Genomic DNA, 11156 nt, shown 5'->3' with positions numbered 1-11156 from the left:
TGTGAAGAAATGAATGCATTGACTAAAAAAATACAAGGACAACAGAAATACCTTGCTGAAGCTCCGGAAGATGAGGTGTTGCGTTTTCCCTTCTTCTTAGTTGTATGTTCGACACCGGGGCTGTTTTCAAAAGTATACAAGTAAAATTTTGGTGAATCAAACCATCTACTATAAAGTACAAGAAGGAGCATATAATTACCTTGTTGAGCCTCTGGAACATGAGCTGCTGCGTTTTTCCTTTTTACTAGTTGCAGGCTCCAAAATTTGACTGTGGCAATGAAGAAAGGTACTGAGAAAAAAAAACTTAGGCATGTACAAGCATAAAAAATGCTAACCATGGTGGGAAAGACATGCAAGCTGCTAGTGTGTCATCCTCTAAAGCCAAAAGGCCAGCTTCTATAGCTGCTTTCTGCGTCTTTTCTTCTTTTTGGGTGGTCCCATATAAGGAGCAAAGTTAAAGTCAGCATTTTACATCTTCTTATAATGATCATGCAACAAAATGTGAACATATTAGACAATTTGTTACCTCAATTCTCTCATAGCTTCCATGTCCTCTTTGCTGCTATTTTTTGCAATTATGCCAGTGATGCCCGTAATCCTTACAAATAGGGCACTTGTGTAGGGCCTTTTTCATTTTTTTCTCGGTACAACCTTTGAACCTCACATTCTTTCTCCTACCAGATGTAGGTTTCAATAGTGGCGGATGTAGGAAAAAATCATGGGTCCCTTTAGGCCACTGAGACTTGTCAGGCATGGCAGGGATTAGTTCACAATAAGCTACTCTAAATTTCTCAATGGAGTAATACAAGTCCACATAATTCTCAAGAGAGGCACTACATAGTGATGTGATGAATGCTATAGCATGTTTACATGGAATACCAGAAACTTGCCATTGTCTGCAAGAGCATGTCCTATCCTCTAAATTCACAACAAATCTAAAACAAGTACCTCCTAATGCAGTAACTTCACCAACGTGTTCTGAGCATTCAAGCACTTCCAGCTCTAGTTCTGTGGCAGAACCGCCTAATCTAATGCCTCATAGGAGTGCTCGTCTTCCATTAGACACTAAGCACTCGAGGGAGAACACTAAATTACTCGGTTCCGTCGGACACACCCCAGGGGAGAACCCGAAAATCCACATTTTTGCCATCAGGATCACAAATGAGAGAATAAAGCTTACATCATTCTTAACCATTTCTTACATCACTTTACATGTACATCAGAGTATAACATTTATTATTATAACAGCGGAATGTAATCATATTATCAGAGTTATGAACAATTTAATATACAGCGGAATATAAACATGTGATCATAATTACAGCGGAAATAAATATCTAATCATGGCATGATGAATTATTGATATGTAAATTATGACAACAGTTGTAGTACTTTCATTCATAAAAACATTTGGTGAGGGTTATAAATAACAACTACGATCGCAGCGTAAAGAAAATCCTCGCTGAGCCCACCAGGAGAATCCACACACAAGAGTCAGCTTTATCATCCACCTGTCACCTGCAACAGGGGGAATAAAATCCTGAGTACTCAATTGTACTCAGCAATACTTACCCGACAGGAGAAAAGAAAAGACTCCAAGGATATGCAAGGCTATCTAGCTTGTGGGTCTATTGCATTTGCAAGAAGCATTACTAAGCGTGCGTCCTTATGTTCGATGTTTATTAATAGCCGCATTGGTTCATTAACTAACCATTCTATGTAAGCACCTGTGCTACTTTCAAGCAGGTGATAAGCAATCAGATTTCCTTTGTCCATCTTTCATCTTTCAGTTCTTACTACGATGCTAAACCGTAGACAAGCCGTACCGGATCGCCCGGTGATTCACGAATCAATGCCCCCAGCTGGGTACCCCGAAAACACACGCCCTGCTTGTACCCAAGGCACAAGCAGGACCAACCCATCACTCTCCTGTCCCGGGTGTCTAGGTCCCCGTCCAAACTGGGACTCCAAGCCCCCGCCCCTGAGTCCCGGACACAGTGCAGTGCAAGGACCTCCTCCACCAAAAACAAACCCTGACAGTCGGTCCGGAAAGAGCCGGATCCGCGACAAGAGAGCAACAAGTCTTCCAAGCGCCCATACACAAGTATGTGCTCGGGATAATAAGTCTGTGACCTGCCTAGAGTCATATGCAATGATCGGTCCTTAACCGACCAAACAGGGAAAGAGTATAACCAAGCTATGCCCCGTGTCCACGGCAACACAACTTCTTACACCCACCAATACCCAAACCATATCCCTGCCCGGTCACCATTTTCCTTTCCACCATTTATATTTTCCAAGTGGTAATGATATAGTAACATATTTCCTATAGCTCGAGAGTGACAGGCAATCACTCGACTTCTACCGGAGTCCTGTAGCATAGCATTCTACACGATCCTGTCATACTAGTAAGACTCATAGGATAAAGATATATATGCCAGTGGGTTTCATTCAACTCCTTAAAACTTAATGCACAAATATAATTTAAACTGCAGAAAAGTAGGGGTTATGCACCAGGGCTTGCCTGGGTAAGATATATATTAAAGTTAGTATCTGCATCTTCCGATCATCCACCATCAACTGGATAGAAAGCCCATTGCATCATCTTCGGATTCCCAATCATCCTTCGATCGATCCGTTGATCCATCATCGTACCTATATGATATGCATGCGATGCAATGCAAAGATGTAATTAATCAACTGTAATCGTGACTCGTAAAATATGACGTATGCCTCTCGAGTTAACGGGCTAGTTCTACGACGACAGTACTTAGGCTACATGTACACGTTGTCGGATAAGGCGTTACTTCCCAACAATAATTTTAGTGATATAAACCAAAGTTGTTTCTTTATTTCTAGCCTATTGATTTAATCATTATTCGCAATAGGACATCATTATCTATTTAGCAAACGAATTATTCCAGAGCTACAAAACTTACAGCGAACACCTAATATTGCTAGGAGCCTACTGTACAAATTTCAGATTAAGCAATATTACCAATTCATCACAATAATTCCTACAAGTTCTCTTTTTAGCAATATTAAGCATTTTAAAATAATTAGAGCAACCCTAAAAACATACTGAACCTATGCGAATAAAATACACTATTACGTAGATTACGATTTTAGGAACTCAACCAAACTGGTTTCACTATTTTTGGACACCTACATAATTTTATATTGATTTTACAAGTTATCTAGAAACTTATATTAGAAAAACATTTATAAATTGAAAAGGGGCCGGCGGCAACCCAACTCGCCGGACTGGCGGCCCAGGCGGGCGCGGAGCAGGCCGGCCCAGCGCGCGGCTGAGCGGCAGCGGCCCAGCAGCCAAGAGCGGCCAGATCACTCGAACAAGCGGCCCAGAGCACCGCACGGCCCAGTCGGGCGCCGAGCAGGCCGACCCAGCGGGGCGCGCGGCACCAGGCCCAGGCAAGGCGCACGGCCAACAGCCCAGTGACCGAAAGCGGTCGGCCTGTGCGCGGTTGAGCCCAGCGCGATGGCAAATTGCGTAAAAGCCCTCAAACTTTCTCTAAATCAATCCGCGGTACTAATGTACTATTTAAATGAGTCTAGTATTTTGCACAGAGAACCCCCAAACAAAAATCTTCTTGGATTTATACCCCTGCTCACCATGCTTCATCTTTTCTTGGAGCGGAGGCGCTCGGAGCCGAGGAGCTGAGGAGCTCCGACCGACAATGGAGACGATGTGGTCGTGACGGCGCGGGTCCCGGTGGGGCAGCAGGTACCGTGGCGGCTCGACGCGTGGCAAGGAACTCGCGCGCACAGGAGAGAGCAGGCACCGGCGGGCAACCATGGTGGGACGCTGTTGCATGGCCGAGCGCGAGCGGCCAAGGAGCGGGGAGGTGCTTCGCGGCTCGGGCACGGGCAGCGAGGACACGGCCACATTCGGCATGGGCGCACAGGGCTCGGCGTGGGACGGCGCTCCAGGATGGCGTGGTGAGGACGATGCGGAGCCACGTGCGGATGTCGACGGGGCAACCTGGTGCAGCGGCACTCGCGCACGGTCACGCGGGTAGGGGCGCGGACTATGGCGAGGCGCTGCGGCAGGAGCTCGAGGCGGCAACGGCAACGGCCTCGCTGCGCCGGAGGTGGCGCACGGTGGCCCGCTCCGCGTGACACAGCACCGACGGAGGAGGCACGACGAATCAGCCGACGATGCGTGACCTTGGCCGGTTGCTCGGATGGGTGAGCTGGGGAATGGCGCCATGGTGACGGCCGAGCGCTACGGCATGGACGCCGGGGGAGCCACGGGTGCTCACGAAGGACGGCAGGCGATGGGGAAAACAGAGGCGAGTCGGAGCTGGCAGGGTTCCAGCGTGGGACCGGGGGCGTGGCTTCGGCGGCAGCGGACCGGTGGGGCTCAGGGCTTGGGCGACTGCGGGCGCTCGGGAGGGGAAACGGCGGGGCACGGCCTAAGCCGGTGCTACGGGCTCGCGCGTGCGCCCTAGCGGCGGAGAGCAAGCCGGCGCACGGGGAGGAGGAGCAGCGCCCGCGGCCTACGCACGGATTTAGCCGCGGAGAGAAAGAGGAGAGGGGGTGGGGGAAAAGCAGCGCTCGACTTGCAAAATCCATAGAGACAGAGGCAGACGGACAAGGCAGCGAAGCAAGCAGGCAAGAAAAGGAAAAGCGATGGAGACTGCTTGCTAGCTCACCCCAATTTCATAGACGTGACTGGGGGATAGTGGGAGGACATCGTAGCGTGGCCGTCAGCTGCTCGCCTGCATGCACACGGAACACGAAAGGACATGACGAGGACAGGGCAGACAGCAGTATGCGGATCGTGCACGTCGTATACACACTGGCACTACGGACACGTCGGGAGCTAAACACATAGATAGCCAGCGATAGGCAAGGACGATCAGAGACAGAGCAAGCAAACAACGTGAGGGTTCGGCCAACTCCATCAGTGCAGAGACAGCGCGGCGAAATTGACACGAGTTGACTCAGAAACAGGACCACGTGCTTCTGACTCAGGCACTCTTATATATATATAGTCGTAACAGCACTTTGCTTTGGAGCACGTTCATCCGTCGTAACTTTTACATGGTTTACTAATTTACGCAAGCTTCGCTTATCGTTTCCCGTATATTTTAAATCAAAATTTCGAGAAACTCATTTTGAAAGTTTTACTGAGGCCTAAATCGCGGCGCTAAAATGGATCGTAACACCAGGGTGTTACAACCAACCCCCCTTAAAAAGAATCTCGTCTCAAGATTCGAAACTGGAAGCAGAAAAGGGGAAACGCGATTACATTCCGTAGATCAGAGACTACACGAAAGATTACATGACTTCGAATACTAAACCACACAGGAGCTAGAGATACATGGTTAGGAGCAACTTGATACAACCGAGATCTAATCCAGAAGTCGAGATAGACGAGGACGATGGAGAAACAACAAGATAATGATTATACAAAACATGGCGTAGCACCATATGGTCCAGAAACAGGACTCCCAGAACTCAAACATGGGGAACCCTAAGACCAACTAACCAAAGGGAACTCGAACTTCTTCAAAGAACAAAATCCCTTTCTCCTCCTCAGATTACACCATCACCTTAGACTGACAAGCCTAACTCCACGAGTGACGACTGGATCTCATAGCTCTACTCCGAATGCAAGGGAATGGGATGAAGAAGAAGAGCAAGGTCCAAGGGGACTTTATAGAGGAGAACGGAGAGGGGAGCAACACACCGGAGGCGGATGCGGCGGGGATGGGATATATAGACGGTGCATGCTGTGGAGATAAGGTCAGAAACATGGTGTGCTTCCTGCGCGAGCAGCGGAGGGGGAAATAAAGGAGAGGAGAGGGGGAGGGGTCCGCTCGATGAGGCAGGCGTGCGGGCGATCGTGTCCCCAAAAGAAGAAAGAAAGGAGAGGGAAAGGGGGGTCCGGTACGAAGGACGAGGCATGAGAGTCGAGAGCCGACCGGATGCTGGGGAAAAGGAGCAACGCACAGTGCACAAAGACGGAGAGCACTGCACGATGCCGCGGCCACGCGAAAATGGGGAGCTAAAGACCCGATACAGACAATGTTCGTAGGACACGTAGCGAAATGACCCAGCATGCGAAGCACGGTCAACTAAAAATAGGGTTTGGGACAAGACGTCCACTCTGACTTTTGCAATTACTCCCGACTATCCACTGCTAACCTTCCTTTACTACTCTTCTTTTGCTTTCCTTCCTTGACCACATCCGTCTTTTCTGTAAACCCAGATCATGTCATACTTTCTTTCTCCAAACCATCTCTTGTGTACCTTGAGAGAACACTTCTGCATCACCCCGTTGTGGATTTCCCGTTTGAACACCTGAACATTTCCAAGGAGAATTTTTTTTAAAACAAAATGGTACGGCGGTGTAACTTGGTAAAGGTACTTGGTCAACAACCTCGATACCAGCGCGTACCGAGCAGCGTCACCATGTGGCAGCTGTTCCACAGGGAGCCCTCGGTTTCATCACGGCACCAAGCTTTTAACCAGGCAACTACTACCAATTTACACGCCATGAAGGCAGTGGGGTCGTAGACCATAGAATAAGGGGAGCATTGCAATGGAAAATTCAAACAACAAGGGTTCCCTTCACAACAAGGGACAAGGAATTCAAATCCAACGGCGGATTTGGTTTAAAGAGATTCAAGTGTTCTGTTGGGGCATCCACCATTAGTCGATACAGTGTCCTATATTATCCAATCACGGCTGATCTGCTGGTATCTGAATGGCAACTTCTCTTGTAACCCACTTAATACCACCCTAGAAAACTTAAGCACATCTAACGAACTTAAGGTAGATAAACGCAATAAACATAGCAAAATAACAAAATGCATGTTCCAACGATCTGATACGGGTACATCATACAGGCATTCAGGCTCCCATTCACACACAACATCCACCTACGGTCGAACGATCTCAACAACTACGGATAACAACAATGGCAAGAGTACCATACAGGGGACAACGACAACAAGCACTACTACTACGGGTACAGCATCCCAAGGCAACTAATCTACATCCTCTCATGGCAATGGCTGAGTGAGAGGAACCAAGGGTTCTTCTTCTGACACTTTCGAGGATGGAGGTGCGGGCGGTGCTGCAACACTTGTTCTTCTTCTTGCTGGTGGGTGGATAGGGATCCCTTCCAAAATCGGAGCATCCTGCCTTTCAGCAGCTAGCGTCCTCTGCTCGGCCCTGGTGACAAGATAGGCCACCCGCAGCTGATGAACATGCCGATCTTCGGCCTCCTTTAGAACTTCCTCCATGGCAGCCTCTCGGCTCTCAGCAGCTGTAGCGCTGGCATGCGCTTCGGCGAGCTGCACCTGGAGCATCCGGTTGAAGATCTCAGCTTCCTCGGCACGCCGAAGGCATGCCCTCAGCTCCAAGGCTTGACGGCCGTACTGCTCATCCAAAGCGAGCAGGTACGTGGTCAAGTGTACCATGGTGGGACTATCCTCTTGCACATCTCGTCCTTGCAAAGCCTCCATGCCCGCCGATTCTTGTCCAAAGGAGGAAAGAACCGCATGGGGGTACGGGCAATGGGCTCCTCATAGATCTAGCAGAGGTACCATAAGGCTTTGCGGGCCACAACCTGGTAGGTATCGACGAAGCGAAACCCGGTCGTGGTCACACTCCAGGCTTCAGTGAGGTCGGGGAACTCCTCACTCTTCCCGATGTAGACGGTAACCTCACACCACTCAGTGCCAGGCTCCTCATACTCACGGCCCTCATACTCAGGGCGATCATTGACTCCGAGCTTTTGTAGGGTGGCATGCAGGATTCTGGGAAAACCCTCAACGTTCATGCAGTAGGTACTAACCCAGGCTCCTGCCATCTTTGGCGGTGGTTGCAAGGAAGGCTGAGCGAAAAGTTGGCTCAAAGGAAAAGCTAAGCGAGCTAAAGTACGCCGAGTGGTGATGCCAATGACTAAGTCAGGCTCTGCTTATAAAGGCGGAGCGTTTAGTGGTCCTGGCGCGGTTCACCAGGGTTCCCGCGCGAGATCACTAAGGCGGATCGACCAAATTCCGTGCGTTCAAGGCAAGCGACATGCGATGCCATTACTGACTAGTATGACTACAGGGCAAGGGTCCGACAAGAGCGCAGAAAGGGGTATGGGGAGACGTGGGTCACGACCGGCGCGAAACACGAAGCCATAGTGCAGACCTAACTCTAGAATAGGAACGAGTTAGTCGTACACAATACGACGCGCGTGACACCTATGGATGGCATATCTACCAGCAATACGAGTGCTATAATGCACAAACGGGATATGCATGAATGCACATCCTATACGTCCTTTCACTGTTGCCAACATATAGGGCAACCGTTCTTAGATTTTTGGCACATCGTTCTCTCCCTGTAACTAGTCGATACTATCGGACTATGCTTGAGTCAGTGTACCTGCAGAAAACTTGATTAAGCCTACCTAAGTCAGCAGAGTGCCATCTGTCCTGGATACATAACCACAGTAATAGGGCTACTTATATAACATCGTATGCAAATGTCCTAACTTTTTGAAAGAAATTTGTTGTCATTTGTGCTCTGATACCACCTATGGCAGAACCGCCTAATCTAATGCCTCACAGGAGTGCTCGTCTTCCATTAGACACTAAGCACTCGAGGGAGAACACTAAATTACTCGGTTCCGTCGAACACACCCCAGGGGAGAACCCGAAAATCCACATTTTTGTCATCAGGATCACAAATGAGAGAATAAAGCTTACATCATTCTTAACCATTTCTTACATCACTTTACATGTACATCAGAGTATAACATTTATTATTATAACAGCGGAATGTAATCATATTATTAGAGTTATGAACAATTTAATATACAGCAGAATATAAACATGTGATCAGAATTACAGCGGAAATAAATATCTAATCATGGCATGATGAATTATTGATATGTAAATTATGACAACAGTTGTAGTACTTTCATTCATAAAAACATTTGGTGAGGGTTATAAATAACAACTACGATCGCAGCGTAAAGGAAATCCTCGCTGAGCCCACCAGGAGGAATCCACACACAAGAGTCAGCTTTATCATCCACCTGTCACCTGCAACAGGGGGAATAAAATCCCGAGTACTCAATTGTACTCAGCAAGACTTACTCGATAGGAGAAAAGAAAAGACTCCAAGGATATGCAAGGCTATCTGGCTTGTGGGTCTATTGCATTTGCAAGAAGCATTACTAAGCGTACGTCCTTATGTTCGATTTTTATTAATAGCCGCATTGGTTCATTAACTAACCATTCTATGTAAGCACCTGTGCTACTTTCAAGCAGGTGGTAAGCAATTAGATTTCCTTTGTCCATCTTCCATCTTTCATCTTTCAGTTCTTACTACGATGCTAAACCGTAGACAAGCCGTACCGGATCGCCCGGCGATTCGCGAATCAATGCCCCCAGCTGGGTACCCCGAAAACACACGCCCCGCTTGTACCCCAGGCACAAGCAGGACCAACCCATCACTCTCCTGTCCCAGGTGTTCAGGTCCCCGTCCAAACTGGGACTCCAAGCCCCCGCCCCTGAGTCTCGGACTCAGTGCAGTGCAAGGTCCTCCTCCACCAAAAACACAACCCTGACAGTCGGTTCGGAAAGAGCTGGATCTACGACAAGAGAGCAATAAGTCTTCCAAGCGCCATACACAAGTATGTGCTCGGGATAATAAGTCTGTGACCTGCCTAGACTCATGCAACGATCGGTCCTTAACCGACCAGACAGGGAAAGCAGTGTAACCAAGCTATGCCCCGTGTCCACGGCGACACAACTTCTTACACCCACCAATACCCAAACAATATCCCTGCCCGGTCACCATTTTCCTTTCCACCATTTATATTTTCCAAGTGATAATGATATAGTAACATATTTCCTATAGCTCGCGAGTGACAGGCAATCACTCGACTTCTACCGGAGTCCTGTAGCATAGCATTCTACACGGTTTCATTCAACTCCTTAAAACTTAATGCACAAATATAATTTAAACTGCAGAAAAGTAGGGGTTATGCACCGGGGCTTGCCTGGGTAAGATATATATTAAAGTTAGTATCTGCATCTTCCGATCATCCACCATCAACTGGATAGAAAGCCCGTTGCATCATCTTTGGATTCCCAATCATCCTTCGATCGATCCGTTGATCCATCATCGTACCTATATGATATGCATGCGATGCAATGCAAAGATGTAATTAATCAACTGCATTCGTGACTCGTAAAATATGGTGTATGCCTCTCGAGTTAACGGGCTAGTTCTACGACGACCGTACTTAGGCTACATGTACACGTTGTCGGATAAGGCGTTACTTCCCAACAATAATTTTAGTGATATAAACCAAAGTTGTTTCTTTATTTCTAGCCTATTGATTTAATCATTATTCGCAATAGGACATCATTATCTATTTAGCAAACGAATTATTCCGGAGCTACAAAACTTACAGCGAACACCTAATATTGCTAGGAGCCTACTGTACAAATTTCAGATTAAGCAATATTACCAATTCATCACAATAATTCCTACAAGTTCTCTTTTTAGCAATATTAAGCATTTTAAAATAATTAGAGCAACCCTAAAAACATACCGAACCTATGCGAATAAAATACACTATTACGTAGATTACGATTTTAGGAACTCAACCAAACTGGTTTCACTATTTTTGGACACCTACATAATTTTATATTGATTTTACAAGTTATCTAGAAACTTATATTAGAAAAACATTTATAAATTGAAAAGGGGCCAGCGGCAACCCAACTCGCCGGACTGGCGGCCCAGCGTGCGGCTGAGCGGCAGCGGCCCAGCAGCCAAGAGCGGCCAGCTCACCCGGACAAGCGGCCCAGAGCACCGCACGGCCCAGTCGGGCGCCGAGCAGGCCGACCCAGCGGGGCGCGCGGCACCAGGCCCAGGCAAGGCGCGCGGCCAACGGCCCAGTGACCGGAAGCGATCAGCCTATGCACGGTTGGGCCCAGCGCGATGGCAAATTGCGTAAAAGCCCCCGAACTTTCTCTAAATCACTCCGCGGTACTCATGTACTATTTAAATGAGTCTAGTATTTTGCATCGAGAACCCCCATAAAAAAATCTTCTTGGATTTATACCCCTGCTCACCATGCTTCATCTTTTTCAGGAGCGGAAGCGCTCAGA

The sequence above is a fragment of the Miscanthus floridulus genome, chromosome 10 (assembly GCF_019320115.1).
Source record: "Miscanthus floridulus cultivar M001 chromosome 10, ASM1932011v1, whole genome shotgun sequence".
NCBI lineage: Eukaryota > Viridiplantae > Streptophyta > Magnoliopsida > Poales > Poaceae > Miscanthus > Miscanthus floridulus.
Note: the sequence above shows the minus strand (reverse complement) of the source record.